Below are 23,433 nucleotides of genomic sequence, written 5' to 3' on the forward strand. Positions count from 1 at the left end.
ACAAATGAACATTACACACACAATAACACAACTGGCAACACTACACAGCCACAAACACCCACTCACCCATACAACCTTCGCAGTCAACCACGTAGCTCATAGCTGACTACACCTATAAGGTTTGTCTCTTTTATCCATACACTTTTAACTGTAGCTCATACTTGACTTCACCTAAAGGGTTTGTCTCTTTTATCCATACTCTTGTAACTCTACACTTTTATTAGTCGTTGTTGTACATTTCAGTATATATATTGTATAGGTTTATGTTGTATATGTCATGTTTTATAGTGTATTGTATCTATATTACAGTCGCTGATGATGTGTAAGGATACACGAAACGTCCTACGAAAAATGAAAATAAATAATTAATAAAATATAGTTACGACATGGATCTTGGACATATTATCTACAACCTGAATCGTAGTGTAAAACAATGTGTAAGAAAACTCGAAAAGATCAACAGAAAAATAGTGAACAATGGCTACTCCTTGGTCTTTAATGATTTTTGTATAAAAGAAAACATACTGCCTAAATATAAAAATATATATATATATATATATATATATATATATATATATATATATATATATATATATATATATATATATATATATATATATATATATCTATATATATATATATATATATATATATATATATATATATATATATAAAACCCATTGGAGCCCAGTGTCCAGAGTATTGGACAGAACTGGGATTTTTCAAGTCTTTATAAAGTAGGAAACACCCGGGTAGGGACCTATGAGCTTCGCGACTATGAGCCGTAGGCGGAGGGCGGTACGCTTAGTACCCTCCCAGTGCGATGCCTCGCCCAGCACCCCGGGGATCCAATGGGATATATATATATATATATATATATATATATATATATATATATATATATATATATATATATATATATATATATATATATATATATATATATATATATATTAAGGTGTCTCTTATACAAGCGAAAAATGAAAAGTATGATAAAAAAGCCTGCGAACTAAACATTCCGGTTCTATTTCAATAAATTTGTTGTACCACAAAGTTTGAAATCGATTGAATAAGTTTTACTATTAGATCTCACGCCTCATCTTTCTCTATATCACCCTCTTTAAGGTCCCACAATACATATTATAAAGTCAAGAAGCACATTAGTGGTAGGTGTTGGCGACCATCATCCACTCACTTGATGTAGTGCTGCCTACTTCTTCCTTATCCTTTATCATTCCTTTTCTGTGCCTTCCCTCCTCTCTTCCTATTTCTCTCATCTTTCCTGTCCCTACTTATTGCTTTTCTTTCCGTTAGAGGTGGCTTTACATTGAGTGACCAGCCAAATGGTTTCCTGTAAGCCAAGAAACCATTTACAACGCTGGGTGGTAACCATATAACCAAACCATACGTGCTCCCTACGTGTCAAGTGGAGGGTTAGCGCCCCTCCCTGTAAAACAAATAACTCAGAGTCAAATGGCCTTCTCGTACGGGATTATGGCGTCTGGCAATAGATAGACAGATAGAAGAAGCACATGATAAGTTTCTATACACTCTTAAAAACCCAGCAGTAATTTTCAGGGTAATCTTGCTGAATTTTCCCTCCTTGGCCTTCACCAGCTTCCTGTGCTCTGCCACTATCAGGAATCTATTCCACAGATCCTCTTCATTCCTACTCGCGAGGAGAAAGTCTTTCGCGAGTTTACAGTTCGCTTTGCCGGATCATTAACGCAGGTAAGACCTGTGATGAACCCTTTGAACTTCCTGAATCACTCTTCATCTGACCAGCTCTTCACTTCTTTGTCAAGCCGTTCCACATCCTCCAGCGTATTCATCCCCCGGAACTTCAAAAGCAGCCAGCTCTCCTGGTCCACAAATCTCGAGAGATTGGGTCTGGATCCAGCATCGGGCTTGTAGCTCCTGTTTGTAGAGAAGCCAGGGCCGGGTATCATGGTATTTCCGTTTTCTGGGGGATATTTAGTAGGACAGTCAGTTGACATTTGAACGTCGGTGATCTGTTTTTTTTTCTTTTCCTCTTCAGAGACGGCTTCATCAGCTAAGCCGAAAATTACCAGAGACTGGGAGAGGTAATCCAGGCGTTGTTTAGACTCTTCAGGTATTTCTCCGCTGACTCTTTCAGTATCTTTCTATACTCCCTCATTTCTTGGATAGTCACAAGGTCGTTTAAAGAGGAGTGGCAGTTACTAGGGACGTGTGGAGAAAATTTTGAGAGTGGAAGACTACACACAGTTCACTCATGACCAAAATCTCACTCTTCTCTTCCTCAGTGAACATGTTAACCTGGTTTGACAGCAAGTCCATGACGATGTAGTAAATGACTTTCTGCACGAACTTAGAAGAGCTGACTTTCATTGGCTTGAAGAACTCGAAGCCAGTCACGTTGCCCCCTAGGTAGACGATCACTAGTGTGAGAAGTTCACGATAGTCCGACCCTGGGAATACTGCAGAAGAGAGACTGTGCTTGGCCCATGCAAGGATGGAGCGCGCTTTTGCTTCCGTGAAGGTGCCCTCGTATTTTTCCAAGTTGAACTAAACCAGCTGCGTGTAGTTTATTTGTCCTCTTATGCTGTCCCAGTAGCTCCCAAAGTTTTTAAATAGCTTGTCCCCAGGGCTAATCTTCCGATGCCTTGAAACCACCAGAGCTGCGTGTTTGGCATGGAGCTCATACTGATGCCTCCTGCAGGGCATTTTGAGGAGCTTTCTCCCCAGACGTTTCCCCAGCAGAGTAAAGGAGCCCTTATGACGGCCAGTATTAGTCCCAGTTGTGTCAAATACAGTGGCAATAATGGCAGTATCAGCCCCAAACTTGTCAAGGAGCTTCCCCACAGCCTGATCCTGTGCTACACCAATGCTGGATTCCATTCTGGGGATCCCGAAGAGCTGCTCTGTGTCACGGAGGTCAGGAGAGGTGACCAGTACTGCCAGTCCGTCCTTTTCTTCTTCATCCAGCTCAGCTGGTCTTCAACCTCATCGTCCAACAGCTTTCCATCTATGTGGAGAACCAGTCTCGCATCACTCGTGTGTTTCTTTGAAGTCGCAGACCTTTTTCCCAAAGTCCTCCTGTCTTTAGCCACAGATGATTTAGATATAGGAAAATCGGTTATATCACCACCACTTTCTGTGATGAAAGCCGCAATCATTCCCTGGTGTTGGACAATATGCTAATTAAGCCTCAGTCCATCTATGTGGAGAACCAGTCTCGCATCACTCGTGTGTTTCTTTGAAGTCGCAGACCTTTTTCCCAAAGTCCTCCTGTCTCTAGCCACAGATGATTTAGATATAGGAAAATCGGTTATATCACCACCACTTTCTGTGATGAAAGCCGCAATCATTCCCTGGTGTTGGACAATACGCTAATTAAGCCTCAGAGCTGCTACACCTGTTTTCAGAATACTGTAATGTTGAATGGAACATTGAGAGAAACAGTCTTCCCACTTGCCTTCCTAGCCTGCTTTGCCAATAATATTGCTCCTTAGTATCCCCACTTTTAATTGATAATGGTCCGGGAAATTCCATAGGAGACTAATCTTCTTCAAACTCATATCCTATTTCATCGTCGTCAGTCTGACAGAAAGACTCCATCTTCAGCATCCTCTGTTTCTCTTTCCTTTCCTTCCGTTTCCTGGCGAGGTCCCTCTGGTCTTTGCCCACTAACACTGCCTGGTACCTCTTGTCAACAATAGTGAACATCATCTTCCTCTCACCGAACTGGTCTTTGAGAAAGGCAAGGTCACGTTCCTCTTACGTCGTCTGCCATTCTCAGCGTGTCGTATCTAATCTCCTTTTCTGCATCCTTGGCCAAAATATCAAACATCTTGTCCAACTTCATCCTGAATTTTTGCCTTTCCGCTTCAGCAGGTCTTGTCAGTCTTTTACTCCTCTTTATTAACGTTTTATATTCATTATAGAGTGACAACAACTTTGTTCTGCTGACTCGATCTGAGACAGTTATGAACTCCTCCTGCTGCCACATGGTCCTCACTTTTCTTAGAGTGCACCTATTCTCTCTCGATTTATCGCTGCATCCCCCAGACTGGTCGCACATTGCAGTAAATGTTCTGCCGCCTCCAGGGCGGAAGATAGTGCTAACGATTTGTTGATGAAATTTGTGTTTCTCCTTGTAGTTCTTCCATCCAGTGTCCTTTAAGATATCCCCATTTGTTGGGAGGAAGCAGTCAAGAATATCTGGTCTATGTTGGACGATCAGGAACATCCTCGTGCGGGATCTTGTTCGTCCCTATTATTAATGTTTCCTTCTGACACAGATTATTCTGTAATGAGACCTGAACATCTTCGGGAATTCTTTTACCTGGATATTGTTATTTCATGATTATACAAGAGGTAGTGATTAATACAAATATGTTGATAAAAGAAGGAAGTTTTCACTTGAATACGTTTAAATACATTGTTGTGTCATGTAGTGACAGGAGAGGTAAAGAATAGTATGGGACTATTTTTATTTGTCTTGGAAATATTAACAAGTCTCTCACACGGAACAAGTATAAGTTCCGGGTAGCTACCTCCCTGTCTCGCTATCTGTCTCTCTCAAATTGCCAAGCCCTTCTCCCGTCACCTGTCTCCTCTGAGGCCTGTCTACTGCTCTCTTGCCTGTTCGGTGGCTAATCTCCGTCTGAGCTCTCTTTCCTAAATTCTGGTGTAGCCGGGGTGTGTCACGTGTGTTCCTCGTGGATGGAAAGTTCCCGTAGCCTGTGTGTGAGAAATATGTGTATGTGTGTATATGGCCCTAGACGCTGTCTCAAGCATTCCTCGCGTCAGAGTGTGTAAGCATGTTTAGCACTGCTCGATTCTCGCAGACACAACACCTCTCATCATCTGACTCCCTGCTTCTATCTATCTATTTATCTATCTATCTATTATGATTTGTAAATGTAATATGGGGTCCTACCACAGTTGTGCCATTGTTCTTCTGAAACAGAGTCGTCGCGTGTGCTAAGGCGGCGAGTGCAAGCACAAATGATTCAAGTGACTCGACAACAGCAGTGCCAGTAAGTGGTCCAGCTACGCGGTGTCTCGCCTGTGCGGGGAGGAACATAAATTATTCTTGTTTATATGTGGAAAGGTGCGTGTCCAGCCCATGTGAGCAAAAACCAGGTTCTTCCTCTGTGTACTGAAAGAAGTCTAGTGGGTGCGTTTAATTTGATGTTCCAAATCTCAGGTCCAATGTGAAAGTGCTAGAATCGACCTAAAATTTTGTGTGGATATATATATCTATATATATATATATATATATATATATATATATATATATATATATAACAGTGTGTGTGTGTGTGTGTGTGTGTGTGTGTGTGTGTGTGTGTGTGTATACCGTAAATACACACAGGTTAATGACGCGAAGTGGCATGATTAAGGAAGAAATTGGCAGTAGATGATTATCAACAATAAGAAGGCACTGAAAAAAATAAAGAGAAAACAAGGGAATTTAGACAAACACTGGGCACCATAACGTGTTTCAGTAGGACTGATAAGGGTGTGTGTCTGAAATTGGTTGATGTTATCTCCAAGGGACGGCGCTTGGCATGCCTAAGTTTGACTACGTGTTCATTGTTGTAAAGCTCACTAGATAAATATTTTAGGTTTTCTTACGTTACTATATTCTGAAAAAAGAAAAAGTCAAAGAAGAGCAAAATAAGTTGGGTTAGCAATTTCCTTTCATTCTACTAGTAACGACTATTATGTTATTACATTCGCCAGGCGTTGGGTTGTTTGTCTGTTTGTCTGTTAGCCGGATTACTCAAAAAGTTATGAACGGATTTTGCTTTCAATTTTTTTTTTTTTTTTTTTTTGGAGGGGTAGGGTAAGGCCCAAGGAACAACCCATTAGATTTTGGTGGTATCATCATCCGGATCCAGGATTTTTTTTTTTTTTTTTTTTTTTTAGGATTCTCTACCATTGCGAATAGTGGCAATTTCAACATTTTGGCTTCTAACTCGATAAAAAATGCCTACAATGCATGCACAAAAAGTACGAGATAACATTTCCATAAGATCTACTACACACTGTGTCTTGGTGGAAGTTTGCCATCTCTAATTGCTCTTGTTAATAGCTGATTCCAAATGTGCTAATAAAACTTTACATGGACATTCAAATATAAAGTATGGTTACGATTTTCACCTCATATTTGCATCCATATTTAGCCATTTTTAAGTGCATAGTATTCAGGAGTCATTGTAATGACGAGAATGGCAATGCCTTTACATCTCTCTCTCTCTCTCTCTCTCTCTCTCTCTCTCTCTCTCTCTCTCCAGTATCACAGTTTTCTTACCCCTTGTCTTTTCTCACCTTTTCACCCTTGCTCGAGTCCAAGATAATCGGGGGTGATGGGTCGGCAAGTGCCGCACCACCGTCTCAGTAGCGTATTTGACAACACGAAAGGGTTTGTAAGTGGTAATGGAACGAGAAAACTTACACTATAATTTTTTCTCCCTTGTTCAGTCGGGGACAAAAAAATTCACCTCCTGTTCCACTGCAACTATTTACACTTATGGCTCATCCATCACTGACTCCCTGACGCATTATATCAAAGAGAATCATCTATAAGGAGCGACACACCAAGCCTCTCTTAGTTTATAATCATTAGCTTGTAAAGTGAGAAATGGAAGAGGTGAAATATTAGGTAAACATTATCCTCAACTATACAGTTTCAGTACACACACACACACACACACACACACACACACACACACACACACACACACAGCGCTCCATACCGAGCCAGCACGGCCAGTGGCATTACCTAAATTAGTATCTTTATATGAGTCAAGTTCTGTACCAGGTTAGACTAAATGATTTTTTTATTATTAAAAGAAAAAAAATAATAAGAAGTTTAAACAAGACTTGTTCAAACAGAAAAGAGAACCGAGTGGCGAAAGAATGCGCTCAGTCAGCTGAGGTTTGTTTAGACTACAACTGCCCCGGGGAATGTAAGTACATGTACTCTGTGCTTTTAGTATTACAAAATGGACACATACTTTAGTAAAGCAAATTTGGAAAAGAAAAGGGATAAAGGTAGAAAGCAAGATGATTTTTACCAAGAACTGGTTGAAGTGGAGACTCACAATAGACTGGTTGAACGTGTACACAAACTGGAAATGGCTTTCAAAAACGAAATTGATGAATTAAAGAAGCAGATGCACTTGCAAAAGGAAGAAATAGAAAAACTAGGAAGGGAGGCCAACAAGAAAGACACAACCATCAACAGTGGAACTGAGTACACTTAGGAAGAAAATGAGTGAAATGGCAAGTACAGTAGCAATCATGAGAGTATTATGGAAGAGTTCAAAAATGATACAGAGACAATTAGGCAAGTAAGCAGTCTGATAGACCAGAGCAGTGATATTGAGGAGAAGATAACACAGGTGAATGAAGCTGTGCAAAGCTACAAAAATGATGTGGAAACCACATATGCTGAAATGGTGAAAACAAAGAAAGACTTAGAAACAAGGGTGGAGTAATAAAGCATTAAAAAGGAAGTGAAAAGAATAATCCGAAACAACCCAAAGTTAGTCAGAGATTCAGTAGATATCAACAAATCTATAGTAATCATTGGTATAGAAGAGGAAGAAGTAAAAAACAAGATCAGAAGAGACAAAAAGGAGATGACAAGTGTAATGAGCTTACTGAAAGAAGTATCAGAGGAAATCTGTAGTAAAGACATAGAGGAACACAAAAGGTTAGGGAAATACGAGAAAAGCAAGACAAGACCTCTAAAGGTGACTTTCCAGAGTGTAAACATTGTGGAGGAGATACTAAAAAATGTAAAGAATCTTATGGAGAAAGAGGAGTTCAAAAATGTATGGATAAAAAGATGCCTAACACAAGAGGAACTGGAATTACTGAAAGAGAAGAGGGAGGAAGCAAAAACAAAAAATGAGGGAAGATCAGAAGAGGAGAAGAACACATTTTTTACAAAGTAATAGGATTGCAGGTACGAAAGTGGTACACAAACAGGAGGGAATAAAAAGGAGGAAGGTAGTAGAACCATGTCATGACAATTATATAAACAAGATAATAAAGTTGATGTACTCAAATGTGGATGGAATGGTATCTAAATTACTAGAGATGAATGATTATGTCAGAGAAAATGAACCACAAATAATATGCCTAACTGAAACAAAATTAACACCAAGGATATCCAATGACATACTAAACTTAGAGGAATACAATATATGGAGAAGAGACAGAAATTTAAAAAAAGGAGGAGGAATTATAATATTAACTAAGAAAAATCTGAAAGTCAATGAAATAAAACTAGATATACCATCACAAGTAGAACTGATTGCAGTAGAGATCAACACATCTGAAGGGAAAGTACCGGTAATTACAGCCAATTTGTACATGCCACCCAGATCAAACACATGGGAAAGAGACGAATATGAGGACCTGGCAGAGAGTACAATTCAGAGTTTAAGATCATTACTACATAAAAAGGAAGAGAAATCGGAAAGAATAATACTAACTGGAGATTTTAATACAAATATAAATTGGAATACTCTAGATATAATTAGCCAAGAAAGCTGTTGGGACCAAAATCTCCTGGATCTCGTGCAAGAGTTTTTCCTAACGCAACATGTGAGGGAAACCACCAGAAAAAGAGGACTCGATGTACATACCTTCAATGCTAGATCTAATATTTACTAGGCAAGAAAATGATATTGACAGTTTAATATATCACCCTCCACTCGGCAAAGGCGATCATGCAATACTAAATTACAACTTCAGGACAGCATATGACATAGTTAATAGCAATGAAAGTTACAAAAAGAGCCTAAACTATAAAAAGAGAAATTATCAAGAACTAAAGAAGTATTTCTTAGAAGTTGATTGGGAAAATGAGCTTAGAGGACAAGATTTAAATGCTGTATATAAAAAATTCTGTGAATTTTATGAAATAGGAGTCCAGAAGTACATCCCACAGCACAAAGAAGCAGATAAGAAAATACAGAAATGGTTCAATACGGAATGTAAAAAATCAAAAGAAAGAAGAGATTTGTTGTAGAATAGATACAGGAGACACAATAGTGAAAGGGCGTATAATAATTACAAACAGGCAAGAAACGATTATACAAGAATAAGGAGGGAAACCCAAAAACAGTTTGAGAAGGATATAATAAATAAAAGTAGTGATCAACCAAAGCTGTTTTACAGCTACATCAGAAGCAAAACCAAAGTAAAAGATATAATACAATCCATTACGGACGAGGAAATCACCTATACACAAGAGAAAGATATTTGTGAAGCACTAAATAAGAATTTCCAATTAGTTTTTACAGAAGAAAAAAATATTGAGAGAGACTATGTGGAACATGCATGTCCACACATACTACCAGATATACAAATATCAGAAAAAGTAATACAGGAAGAGTTAAGTAAATTAGACAGAGGAAAAGCAAGTGGTCCAGATGAAATTTCATGTTGGGTAGTACGAGAATGTGCAAATGAGTTAAGTAAACCATTATTTTTAATTTTCAAGAAATCCTTGAGTCAAGGTAAACTACCTGATATTTGGAAGAAAACAAATATTGTCTCCTTATTCAAGAAAGGAAATAGACAAAATCCACTCAGCTACCGACCAGTATCACTGACCAGTGTTGTAAGCAAGGTATTAGAAAAGCTTATAAGAAAAATTTGGGTAAATCATCTAGAAGAACACAGTATGACAACAGAAAGACAGTTTGGTTTCAGAAAATGAAAATTATGTGTTACTAATCTGTTGAGCTACTATGACAGAGTAACAAATACAATACAGGAAAGAGAAGGATGGGTGGACAGTATCTATTTAGATTTCAAGAAAGCATTTGACACAGTACCACACCAAAGACTTTTATGGAAACTGTACCATCCAGGAGGAATTCGAGGCAAACTGTTTTGTTGGATGCAAGATTTTCTCATAAAAAGAGAAATGAGAACAGTACTAAGGGGAAACTACTCATCAAGGAAAGAAGTGACTAGTGGAGTACCACAGGGCTCAGTGCTGGCACCAATCATGTTTTTAGTGTATATAAATGATATAAACAGTAACACTGGAAATGAAAGCTATCTGAATATGTTTGCAGATGATGCAAAGATACAAAGGAGAATTACTAACACAGACTCTTGTAAAGAGCTACAAGAAGAATTAAATAAACTTCATGAATGGAGTAATACATGGCAAATGGATTCAATGTGGACAAGTGTCATGTAATCAAGTTTGGTAAAAGTGGAAAAAGACCTGATTGGGGTTATACGTTAGGAAATAAAACCCTATACACATCAGAAAGAGAGAAGGACCTAGGTGTGATTATCAATAACAGACTATCTCCGGCTGACCACATCAGCGAGAAGGTACGGAACATGTATACGCTGCTTGCAAATATGAGAATAGCATTCACACACATAAATGAAGACATGTTAAGAAGGATAATAACATCATTCATTAGACCAACCCTGGAATATGCATCAGTAGTTTGGAGTCCTCATCTCAAAAAACACATAGACAAGACTGAAAAATTTCAAAGGGCCGCTACAAGATGGATACCAAGCTTAAGGGACCTAAGCTACGAAGAAAGACTAAATAAACTGAATCTACCAACACTACAGGAGAGAAGGAAGAGGTGACATGATAATGCTATATAAGTGCATATCAGGGAAGGAAGAGGACACTGCAAAAAACTGCATAAGAAGAGAGGTGATGAAGACGTAAGGAAATTCAGTTTCCCAAACAGAGCAATTGATCAATGGAATGCACTACCGAATGAAATAGTCTGTGCCAAAACAATTCACAAATTTAAGGATATGTACGATAAAAATGGTTTAAGACACGGGACAGTACGAGCTTGACTCATTCCTGTAAAGATACAATTAGGTTAGAACAATTAGGTAAGAACACACACACACACACACACACACACACACACACACACACACACACACACACACACACACACACACACACACACACACACATCCTTTAACTTTCTTCAATTGCCAACAAAACATACCAAAACTTTTTGGTGAATCTTTCATTAAAAATATTTCTCCTCTTAGCTGCCAGCAATTTTGTTGAGAGTTTACGGCCAAAATACACCATCCTGTATCTTATGACACATTAAGTGAAACTGACCTGATGATGAGCTACATTTTTATCCCAGTAGTAATTGTTGCAGCGAAAATCGCATCATGGATTTTTGTGTAGCCGAAGTGTGTAGGATAACGTAAAGTACCGTATTAATTTAATGTGGTGTTTTTGTTTTTGTTTTTCGGTCAAACCAATAAGAGGCCTAAGTACGTCCCCTGACACCACCACTTTTACACCACCACCACCCTCACCATCACAACACATCATCACCCTCACACCTCCGTCTCCCCACCATCTCATCACTCATCCCCACACCTTCATCCTCACCACCACTTTTCCATCACGATCTTACTCATTGCCGTTAAAACTTCTGCCTTTTTACTGAGTCTCTTTATCGTCCAAGACTTATTATGCTTCCTGCTTCCATTCCTTCTCTCTCTCTCTCTCTCTCTCTCTCTCTCTCTCTCTCTCTCTCTCTCTCTCTCTCTCTCTCTCTCTCACCACATCCACTTCCATTTAACTTCTTCCACCTTCTCCCTCTCCTTTGTATCCTTCCTTTCAAGTTTCTGCTTCACCATCCACCGTAATGCCATTCATCATGCAGGAGGCACTACCACTAACACTACTTATCATTGCTGAGTCAATGATGGAGAGTTCTCTTCTGATAACAAGAAAAATTATTACACGACTTCAATTGGCTGCGTGTGTGTGTGTGTGTGTGTGTGTGTGTGTGTGTGTGTGTGTGTGTGTGTGTGTGTGTGTGTGTGTGTGTGTACACATTATGATGGATTGCAGATGGTTGTGTCGTTGTTATAATAATCTAAGTGAAGTCATTTTTTTTTCATTGTGTCTTTCAGTCTAGGCTTCATGTTGATGTGTCAAAGATTTGTACACTATAGTACAAAACCAACCAATGTAACTCCTGGCCATTCACCTCAGACCGCACGACGATTTATGGAGCAGAGAATCAATTTCATCCAAGTCTCAAGCTTTCTTTGCAATATATCAGACAACAACCGATGATAAATCCAGATCCCCACTTATACTGTTGCGTGATCAGAGATAAGTGGGAAAGACTTTGTCTAAGAGCCTGGCTTGCCCAACAATAAAACCCGGATTCTTCCAGAAGACCACTTTGGCTCTCTTATGCTACCCTCGTGTCTTCTTTCCCTTAATTCCCCAAACACACTCCATATTTCTGCATCTTAAAACTGTTCTGTTTCTGAGATGTATTGTAGATGGCATGGAAAGCTTTGTGGGAACCTTTCCTGTAGCGATTTATTTTGCATATTGCGCCTTAACATTCTCTTGTTTATGGTTTATGTATTAATATCGACTTAGTTTACATCAATGGAATACAAGAAGACAGTGAAGTGTATTTGTACAGAATATATCACTAAGAATGCCAATGGAGTACAGCGTTATGGAACTTTGTTGTGGGGAGAAACACGAGATGAAAATAAACACAAATTGTTTGGAGGTAAGGAAGAAGAGGAGTTTAAAAAAATACGTAAGTCAAGGAAATATGTAACGAGAGGAAAACTTGAGAGCAAAAAACAGTTGCTGTAAGAACAAGTGTTGCTGAAGTCTGGAATGACTTTTAGTTTGTTTGAAAGGAATGGAAGAATGGAGCAGGAAGAAGAGTAAAGAGAAAATGGAGAGGTGGAAGTGGAACCGAGGAAAGAAAAGTTGTAAGTGGAAGAGAAAGGAAGAAGAAATTAAAGGAAGGGTACGGACAAATGTAGAGAAGAAAAAGAGATGAACAGAAGAAGGCAGGCTGGGTACAGCTGGGAAAAGAGTTGTTAATGGAACAAAAAAGGGACGTGAAAGGCAGAGTAGATGGGAAGTTGCATGGAGAAAGAAATGAAGGTGCCAATAGGAGAGAGACAAAGGAGGAACAAAAGAGAGAAGAAAGAAGTTGTGAATCACACAGAAACACAAGAGAAAAATTAAATTGGAGTGCTGGTGACAGGATGTTAATTAGACTGAAAAGGACAATGAGGAAAAGAAAGAATATAATGACCATTATAAAGACACACTGAGGTGGTTTGGCCATGTGGAGAGGATGGAAGGTGAAAGACTGACGAAGAGAGTGTATGTGAGTGAGGTGGAGGGGGGAAGAGGGAGGGGGAGGCCGAGGATGAGATGGATGGATGGGGTGGAGAGGTATATGAGAGAGGGGTGTGTGAGTTGGGAGAAGGGCAGTGAAATGGCGGGGGACAGGGCGACTTGGAGGCGATTTGTTTGTGGCCACCCCAAACGGGATTGAGGCGTCTGGCAATAGATAGATAGATATAAAGACAGTCACTGGAAGAACTGGAATATTCACTTTTAATTAGCATTTGCTTCATCTTAATTCAGTTATTATTCTGTGTGTGTGTGTGTGTGTGTGTGTGTGTGTGTGTGTGTGACGGACAAAGATAACAAAGAGTACGTTACAGTAAGAATGTCAGTTCAGATTGTGAGTACTTGCTTCAGTGCAAGAAGTATAGCACACAACCCAGTTTGTAGCGTGGACACCCAGCTATTGATGCGAGTCACTTTCTCATACCAGACACCATCACCCTGATAGACAACCACAGCACTCCCAGTTGGTCCAGTGGACTGACTGACTGAACCAGCTGTGTACATTGTTTGATTCAGCCAATCAGTCGACTGATTGACAGAAGCAAATGGTCTCTGATGTGAGAAGTTGGCCTTTATAATTAACTGTGCCTCCACACCACAAACCAAGTTGTGTGTTATACTCCTTGCACAAGCAAATACTCATAACTTGAACTGACACCCTTATTGTAACGGACTCTTTATCTTTGTTGTCCTTACCTCCTTATATCGCACCTACAATGTACACCCGCGAACCAAAGTTTCGGCACCCCCCTCGATGGACGGAAGTGGAAGTCAGGGTTAGAGAGAGGGCAGGTGAACGGACAACCGTGAGTGGTACTTTGGAACTGAACCACGAGGCGAATAGTGAGGAACCTAATGACACTGGATTCGAAACATTTCCATGCTATTCACCTGTAAAACATTATGCGTTGGTAACATACATACTGTAACATATAACATAGACTACTGTGTTATCATGGTGTCCTGTGATACTGACCCATCTGTTTCGGATCCTCATCACACAAATAAAGCACCGAGCCAGTTGTATATAAGTTGCAACTTGTCATTATAACTGCAGTCATAATTTTTGTGAATGTTATCCCTGGATTGTCTATAGCTATAATATAGAATGATTGTGAATTTAATGTTGATTCTCACAGTAGTTGTGCGGATGGTTATTTATGTGGCAATTATTTTATATGGACGACTAAACCACATTGTGATGGACAGTGGAGAGCATTCGCCAATAATTTACTATAACCAGATGAAATTAGACGCAAACAACAAAAAATATTATGAGACAACGAAGACAGCTGTGGTATCCTGCTCCGCCTTGTTATCAAGGCCTTAACTGTGGCTTCACCTCATACGTGCATTATTTTCCTTCAGTCTCTGCCTCTTTTATTACTCTTACTTCCCGGTATCCTCTTACTGCGAGTCGTCATATTCCTTGGAGGGTTTCTTGTCGTCCTGTCCTATAACCCCTACTGTATTACATTATTCCTCGCATCATCACTCCCAACCAAACAACGTTAGCCCAAGACTGCTGAATCTGTTAATACCATTATTGCCATTGCCACTACTATTCCCCATTTCCCCATTGTGTCTACTGAAATTCCCCTCACAGTACTAGTACTGCTAACCCTATTACTACTCCACTATAAATCTGTATAATAATACATATGATTGTCCTTATGTCTGTGTATCTGTTAATCATATTGTCCCTGTCTCACCGTCGACAACTCGTCACTGACGCGGCACCGCTACTCCAGTTCCCACCCACCATGGATTCTACTCCTCCCCCACTCCGACACCACATTACCCTTCACCTCATCCTTGAGCCAGAAGGCCTGTCGTTCACCCTTTACCGGTGAATATACGTGGCATGCATTAATAATAAAAAAGAAGGCATTTGAGAGCTAAACGGTAATCGTCCTTTAAAATATTCAGTTTGCCAAGTCCAAACTTTAGGCCATATTTTGATACCATGAAGGTTTTATGTTGATAGCTCAAGCCATTCATGAGATTTAATGGTGCTAAAGGCAGGCAATAAAAACTAGTTGACCTTTAGCAGTTAGTTTGGTGACCTTGACTCTGACCCCGAGTTGCCATTTCGAACTCTTCCAAGATTTTGGCCATATCTTGATACGCTGAAGGCTTCATGTTGATAGCTCAAGCCGTTCATGAGATATAATAGGAACACACACACACACACACACACACACACACACACACACACACAGATGCAGTTAAAAACATGATTGCTCCGCCTTCTAAAGGTAGGCGATAATAATATAATAATAACAACAACATCGTAGATGTGTACTGTAGTGTTCCTAACATTACACTTAATAACTGCAGACCCAAACGTGCTTATATTACGGAGCACTGATATATTAACCACAAAACCGACCACAGACCGTTCTTATCATTACCAGGTGCTTGAGGATGCAAAAGTGGATATCTGTGGATTGACTGAAACTAAATGGAAAGGTGAAAGGATGAGAGAATGGGAATACGGTATAGGTATATGTGCGGGAGTCAGTGAGAATGAGAGGGCAAGAGAGGGAGTATGTCTGATGATAAGCAAGAAGTGGAAGGAGAATATAAGAGAGTATGGAACAGTGGGTGCAAGGATTGTATGGGTGAGGATGAAAGTAGGTATACAAGCATGGGCGATTGTATGTGTGTATGCTCCAACAGAGGATCGAGTGGCAAGAGTGAAAGATGAGTTTTGGGCGAAAGTAGAAGCATGTATGGACAAGTTTGAGAGGAGCGAGAGAGTGCTGTTGATTGGAGACATGAATGGCAAAGTCGGGAATGTACGAGTGGATGGAGTGGTTGGTCAGTGGGGTGTGCCAGCGGAAGTAGATGGGAATGGTAGTACTTTGGTGGACATCTGTGCTGGTAAGGGGTTGGCAATAGCCAACACCTACTTTCGTCATAAGATGATCCACCGGTATACATGGAGAGTAATAAGGAGGATGGATGGTGAACTTGTCGAACGAAAGGCAATGATAGACTACGTGTGTGTGGATGAGCGAATGAGAAGACAAGTGTTGGATGTAAGGGTGTGGAGAGGGTGGGGGAATGGAGTCTCGGACCATCACTTAGTGATGGCCAAGATAGAGCTGCAAAGAAAGTGGTTGAGGAGGCGAAGGGGAAGACAGGAGGAAGCTCCTGTGAGAAGAGTGGAGAAATTGCAAGATAGTGAGAAGAGGACAGAGTATAAGAGCATAGTGGAAGAAAGATTGGGAAGGTATGAGCTAGAGCAGATGGAAGGGGTGGAAGACGTATGTAAGATATTCACGGAAGAGATAAGCGCAGCGTGTGAGGTGGTTTGTGGAGTGAGGAGGAGATGCAAGGGTGTGCAAGGGACAGCATGGTGGAATGATGAGGTGAAACGAGCTGTGGAACAAAAGAAGAAGGCATATGGTGAATGGTTGGCGAGTAGAGGTAGGGGAGAAGATGAGAGAGAGAAGAGAGAGGTATATGTGAGCAGGAGAAGGGAGGTTAAGAGACTGGTGAAGGAGAGTAAGAAGAAAGTGGATGAAGAGTTTGGGAGGAATCTGAGTGTGAAATGGAGGGAGAGTAAGAAATTGTTTTGGAAGGAGGTAAAGAAAGTAAGGCAGTGTGAAAGGGGAAATAGTAGGGGAGTGAAAGATAGGAATAATAGATTGTTGGTGGAGAAGAGAGAGAAATTGAGGAGATGGAAGGAGCACTTTGAGGATTTGTTGAAGGTAGAGAGTGAGAGCAGTGTGAGTATAAGTGGTTGGGGAATGGCTGGGAGAAGAAGAGATGAGAGGAGGGAGGGAGAGATCAGTAGGTCGGAAGTAGTGGAAGCGATGAAGAAGATTAAGCTGGGAAAGGCCCCAGGAATTGATGGAGTGTGTGGTGAAATGCTTAGGTATGGGGGTGAGATTGTTGTGGAGTGGATATGGAAGTTGTGTAGATTGGCTTGGGAAGAGGGAAGGGTTCCAGAGGACTGGAAATCAGGTATAATTGTTCCTCTGTACAAAGGAAAAGGAGAGAGAAGTATGTGGTAACCATAGGGGTATTTGCCTTCTTAGTGTGACTGGTAAAATATATGGTAGAATACTCATTGATAGGGTTAGGCATATGACAGAGGAGCTAGTTGGAGAAGAACAAGGGGGATTTAGGAAGGGAAAAGGGTGTGTAGATCAGATATTTGTTCTAAGATGTTTAGTGGAGAAGTATCTAGAGAAGGGAAGGAAAGTGTACGCTGCCTTCATGGACTTGGAGAAAGCTTATGACAGAATAGATAGGAAAGGTATGTGGAAGGTATTAAGAATATATGGAGTGGAGGGGAAATTGTTGAGTGCTGTGAAGAGTATGTACGAGGGAGCTAGGGCTACGGTGCGAGTGGATGGAGAGCTGAGTGAGTTCTTTGATCTCAATGTGGGACTGAAACAGGGGTGTGTGATGTCTCCATGGCTGTTTAATATATATATGGATGGGGTCGTAAAGGAGGTACAAGGTAGGGCAGTGGATGTCGGGTGGCCCTAATGAATGAGGGTGAGATTTGGAAGCTTCCGGTGTTGCTGTTTGCTGATGATACAGTATTGTTGAGTGAAGATGAATGGGAGTTGCAAGGTCTGGTGAATGAATTTGGGACAGTGTGTAGGAGGAGGAAGCTGAAAGTTAATGTAAACAAAAGTAAAGTTATGGTGTTTGAGAGGAATGAAGTCACAGAGTGTGCAGTGAGGTTGGATGGTGAGGATATGGAGAATGTGAGTGCATTCAAGTACTTGGGTAGTGTGATGAGTAAGGATGGAACTTTGGGGGATGAAGTACGTGAAAGGGTACAGCAGGGAAGGAAGGTTGTTGGCACACTGAAAGCAGTGATGAGAAATAGGGAGGTGAGTATGGAAGTTAAGAAGTCACTGCATGATGGTATTGTGATCCCTACCCTGACGTATGGAAGCGAGGCGTGGACCTTGCAAGAGGGGAACAAGTCAAGAGTGAGAGCAGTGGAAATGAGTTACTTGAGAGGAGCATGTGGAGTGACATGGAGGGACAGGTTGACGAATGAAGAAGTAAAGGAACGTTGTGGGGTAGATGTGGATGTGGTTGAAAAGATTAGGAGAAATACACTGAGGTGGTTTGGACATGTGGAGAGGATGGAGAATGAAAGACTGACTAAGAGGGTGTATGTAGGTGAGGTGGAGGGAGGGAGAGGGAGGGGTAGACCGAGGATGAGGTGGAGGGATGGAGTTGAGAGGTATATGAGGGAGGGGGGGGTGAGTTGGGGGGAGGGGAGTCAAATGGTGGGTGACAGAGTGACTTGGAGGCGTTTTGTCTGCGGCCACCCTTTGCGGGATTAGGGCGTCGGGCTATAGATAGATAGATAGATAGACTTCACCATGGTAATACAACCCACTGTAGTCCTCTGTGAGATCGCTACACGTGTTTGGGAAAAATAACAGTGCACAACATGCCTACAAACCACTATAATAAGCATATGATGTTTCACTGACATCCATCAAATAGCGTAGGGGAAGTTAGAGGACAAACAAACAAACGACTGGACACAGACAGACAGAAGCAGAATGTCTCGCATCGGTATATAAAGACCTGACAAAACTCTTGTGATCCTGCATTGCAGGTGTCATCACAGTAATAATAATAATAATAATAATAATAATTAATCACATGTTATTAGGCATGATACTGAGAAGGACACACACCGGAATAGCATGTGTCGACGCAGTGCAGAATCTGTTTGCCAGGGCAGAAGGTTCGGTTGCGGTCAAACATTAATTTAGTATTAATATAACCCCCCTGTGGCGGGGGGGACACAACCTGGCCGCACTACGGGGTGGTACTACTACTCTGCGGCCAGGTTGTGTTAGGAAGAATACTGCCACCGTATTCCCTGCGTGTCGTAAAAGGCGACTAAAAGGGGCGGGGTGAGGGGACTAGGGACCCCCTCCTCTGTTTTTTAGTTCCTAAAAAGAGACAGGCCAGAGAAAGGGATGGGGGATGGAGTTATCCCCGTACCCTGAAGATTGGGTCTATGAATGTGCGTGGATGTAGTACGATTGAGGCTAAAAGGGAGGAGATTGGGAGAATGTTTGTGAGAAGAAAGTTGGATGTGTTAGCTTTGAGTGAAACGAAGATGAAAGGGAAGGGGGAGTCTATGTTTGGAAGTGTGAATGGAAGATTGTAAGGTGTTGATAGAGGAAGGGCAAGAGAAGGTGTGGCCTTGTTAGTGAGTTCGGAAGTACAGCAATGTGTGATTGAATGGAAGGAGGTGTCATCGAGACTGATGTGGGTGAAAGCGAAATTTGAACGTGAGTTGTGGGTGTTTGTGAGTGCATATGGGCCTGGTAGTGAAAAGGATGAAGAAGAGAGGGAGTCTTTCTAGAATGATGTTGATGAGTGTCTGCAGAGTTTTGGAGCGAATGTGAAAGTGGTAATGATGGGAGATTTGAATGCTAGAGTGGGAAATGTAGCAGTTGAAGGCGTAGTTGGTATGCATGGTGTGCCTGGAAGAAGTGAAAATGGGGAACGAATGATAGCGATGTGTGTTGAGCGACAGATGGTGATTGGGAATACGCTGTTTGAGAAGAAAGATATTTATAAGTATACATGGGTGAGACAGGAGGGTGGAAGGGTTGTTGATAGAGCTTTGATGGACTATGTGGTTGTGTCTAGGAATGTAATAGGAAGATTGTTGGATGTGAGAGTTCTGAGAGGGGAGGGTGGAGGTATGTCTGACCACTACCTGGTGGAGGGAAAGTTAAGAGTAGGTAAGAGATGGGTGAGAGCTAAGAGGGTTAGGTGTGGCAGGGAGGTTTTGAAAGTCAGTGAGTTGGATAAAAGAGAGAAAAAGATAGAGTATCAGGAGAAATTGAAAGATGAGTGGAACGCAGTGAAAGATCGGGAAAATGGCAGAGTGGAGGAGGAATGGCAGTTGTTTAAGAATGCTGTGGTGGGGCATGCAGAAGAGGTGTGTGGTGTGAGACGTGTGGATGGTGGTGTAAGAAAAGGAAGTGAATGGTGGTGCGAGGAAGTAAGTATGGCTGTGGCTGAGAAGAGACGTGCATATGAAGTGTGGCTGCAGAGGAAGGATGAGATGTCATATGAAAGGTATAAGGAGCAGAAGAATAGAGCGAGAAGGGCTGTGCATGATGCTAAAGTGGCAGCAGATGAGGGGTGGGGTAGGCGGCTGACAGAGAATTTTCAACAGAATAAGAAAATGTTTTGGAAGGAGGTGAAAAGGGTGCGAAAGGGAGAGTCTGGGAAGGAAGAACGAGTAAAAGCAGAGGATGGAAGGATGTTAATTGAGATGGATGCAGTAAGGAAGAGACGGGCAGAGTATTTTGAAAGATTGTTAAATGTAGAGGAGGAAAGAGTGGCTGAGATTGGGGCGGATGGAAGGGTGCAAGGAATAAATGTGTTGGGAGAGTTGAATGATTCTTTGATCACGAAGGAGGAAGTGGAGAAGGCAGTAAAGGAGATGAAAACAGGGAAAGCTGCAGGTATGGATGGGTGTGCTGTGGAATGCCTGAAGGCTGGTGGAGTGACTATTGTTGACTGGTTAGTAAGATTGTTGAATGTGTGCTTTGAGAATGGTATGGTGCCAATTGACTGGGCAAGTGCTTGTGTGGTCCCGTTGTATAAAGGCAAGGGTGATAAGTATGAATGTACTAGCTTTAGGGGTATAAGTCTGTTGAGTGTTGTAGGTAAGGTGTATGATAGAGTGTTAATTATGAGAGTTAGAGAGGGTACAGAGGGAGTGATTGGTGATGAGCAGTGTGGCTTTAGGAGAGGGAGGGGATGCGTTGATCAGGTGTTTGCTGTGAGGCAAGTGTGTGAAAAGTATTTAGCGAAAGGCAAGGATGTGTTTTGGGCATTTATGGATTTAGAGAAAGCGTATGATAGAATTGATAGGGAGGCTTTGTGGAGTGTTTTAAGATTGTATGGACTTGATGGTAGGTTACTAAAAGGGGTGAAAAGTTTTTATGTAAATACTAGAGCGTGTGTAAGAGTGGGAAATGCTGTGAGTAATTGGTTTCCCGTGAGAGTGGGGCTGCGACAGGGATGTGTGATGTCACCTTGGTTGTTTAATATTTACATGGATGGTGTTGTAAGGGAGGTGAATGCAAGAGTTTTAGGTGGAGGTCTGAGTCTGGTGAATGTTGATGGTGGAGAGTGGAATCTGAAGCAGCTGCTGTTTGCAGATGATACTGCACTGGTGACTGATTCAGAGGAGAGATTGAGACAGTTGGTAGAGGAGTTTGGAAGGGTGTGTGAAAGGAGGAAATTGAAAGTAAATGAGAATAAGAGTAAAGTGATGAAGTGTACGAGGTTGATAGATGGTAGGGGGAAGAATTTAGTTTTGAATGGTGAGTTGCTTGAGGAGGTAGATTGCTTTAAATATCTAGGGTCACATGTTGCTGTGGATGGAAGAATAGATGCAGAAGTGAAGTTTAGAATAAATGAAGTAGGAAAGGTGCTGGGAGGAATGAAAAAAGTGTTTAAATGTCGTTCGCTTAGAATGGATGTAAAGAGAAGGCTGTATGAGGGTGTTGTGGTACCGACTGCGTTATATGGGGCTGAAACATGGAATATGGGTGTAGCAGAGAGGAAAAGTTTGAATGTAATGGAGATGAGGTGTCTGAGGAGTATGTGTGGAGTGACGTGTATGGATCGGGTTCGAAATGATGAAGTGCGAAGGAGAACTGGAGTTGTTCGGGAGATGGCTGGTAGAGTTGAGCAGAGGGTGTTGCGATGGTTTGGGCATATGGAGAGAATGGATAATGAGCGTTTGGTGAAAAAGATAACTAGATCTGATGTGAGAGGTGTAAGGCTGAGAGGAAGACCACGAATAGGATGGATGGACAGTGTGAAGAGAGCGCTGGATGCGAGAGGGATGTCTGTTGAGCAAGGAAGAGTGGCTGTGCGTGACAGAAATAAATGGAGAGAAATTGTGAATGAATAAGTGATGACGCAGCCCTGAGGGGATATTCTCCCGCATTTGGTCTGATCAGCTAGTCAGGTCAGGTGCGGGTAAGGGGATGGGTCTGTTATGATGTGGCAGGGGTAAACCAGTTCTGCTGTCGGGCCCTGCTGCGGATGTCACTGATTGCATTGCGCAGTTGACTCTTGTGCGGTGTGGTGCGGTGAAGATCTGTCCGTTCTCCCCTTTGGGGCTAAGATGCTAATGAATGTGTTTGAATGGATGAGTAAATGGGGAGTGTGTCGTCCTGTCTCGGCTACCTCCCTTTCCATGGGGGAAGCAGCCTAGGTATATAGATAGATAGATAGATACTATAACCCTACCATTACAGCATATTATGGCACTGTTTGGTTTTATATGTCACAGCTGTTTTCACTTGTTTTATCAGGGAGGTTATGGTGTTTGTCCTCCTCTGTATCATGGATATTAACATGTGATTACTACTACTACTACTACTACTACTACTGCTACTACGATTATTATTATAATTATTATTATTATTATTATAACTATGATGACACCTACAAAGCAGGATCGTAATAGTTTTGTCAGGTTGTCATATACCGATGCGAGACATTCGGCCTCAGTCTAAATCCAGCCGTGTGTTTGTTTGTCCGCTAACTTCTAGGCAATTTAATGGATGTCAGTGAAACGTCACAGGTGTATTTTAATGGGTTGTAGGCATGTTGTGCACTGTTATTTTTCCCAAACATGTGTAGTGATCCCACAAAGGACTTCAGTGGGTTGTATTACTATGGTGAAGTGCTACAGATAAGGTCCAGTGGCAATGATAGCAACGGTCTGTGGTCGGTTCTGTGGTTAATATATCAGAGCTCCGTAATATAGGCACGTTTGGGTCTGCGACTTTTATAATTATGTAATGTTCGGAATACTGCAGATGTATGTTGTTGCTGTCAATTTTATAATTATTCTTATTAATGCATGCCACGTATATTCACCGGTAAAAGGTGAACAACAGGCCTGGTGGCCCAAGAAGGAGGTGAGGGGTAAAATGGTTCGGAGTGGGGGAGGAATAGAGCTCATGGCGGGTGGGAGAGAGGGCCCGGAGGGGGGTGGGGTGCAACTGGGGTAGCGGTGCGGGGTAAGTGACGAGTTGTCGACGGTGGGACAGGGACAATATGATTAACAGATACACAGACATAAGGACAATCATATTTATAATTATACAGATTTATAGTGAAGTAGTAATAGGAGTAGCAGTAGTAGTACTGTGAGGGTAATTAGA

The 23,433-nt window shown here is 41.5% G+C and overlaps 1 protein-coding gene across 1 annotated transcript in view; it reads left to right on the plus strand.

Moving 5' to 3' along the window:
- The window catches only part of LOC145417999 (uncharacterized), a 449,341-nt gene that overhangs the window by 195,922 nt on the left and 229,986 nt on the right, over nucleotides 1–23,433 (plus strand). The window lies entirely within an intron of this gene.

This window comes from Coenobita brevimanus, chromosome 112 (genome assembly GCF_032717465.1).
Source record: "Coenobita brevimanus isolate Jiangsu-jjx chromosome 112, ASM3271746v2, whole genome shotgun sequence".
NCBI classification, from domain to species: Eukaryota; Metazoa; Arthropoda; class Malacostraca; order Decapoda; family Coenobitidae; genus Coenobita; species Coenobita brevimanus.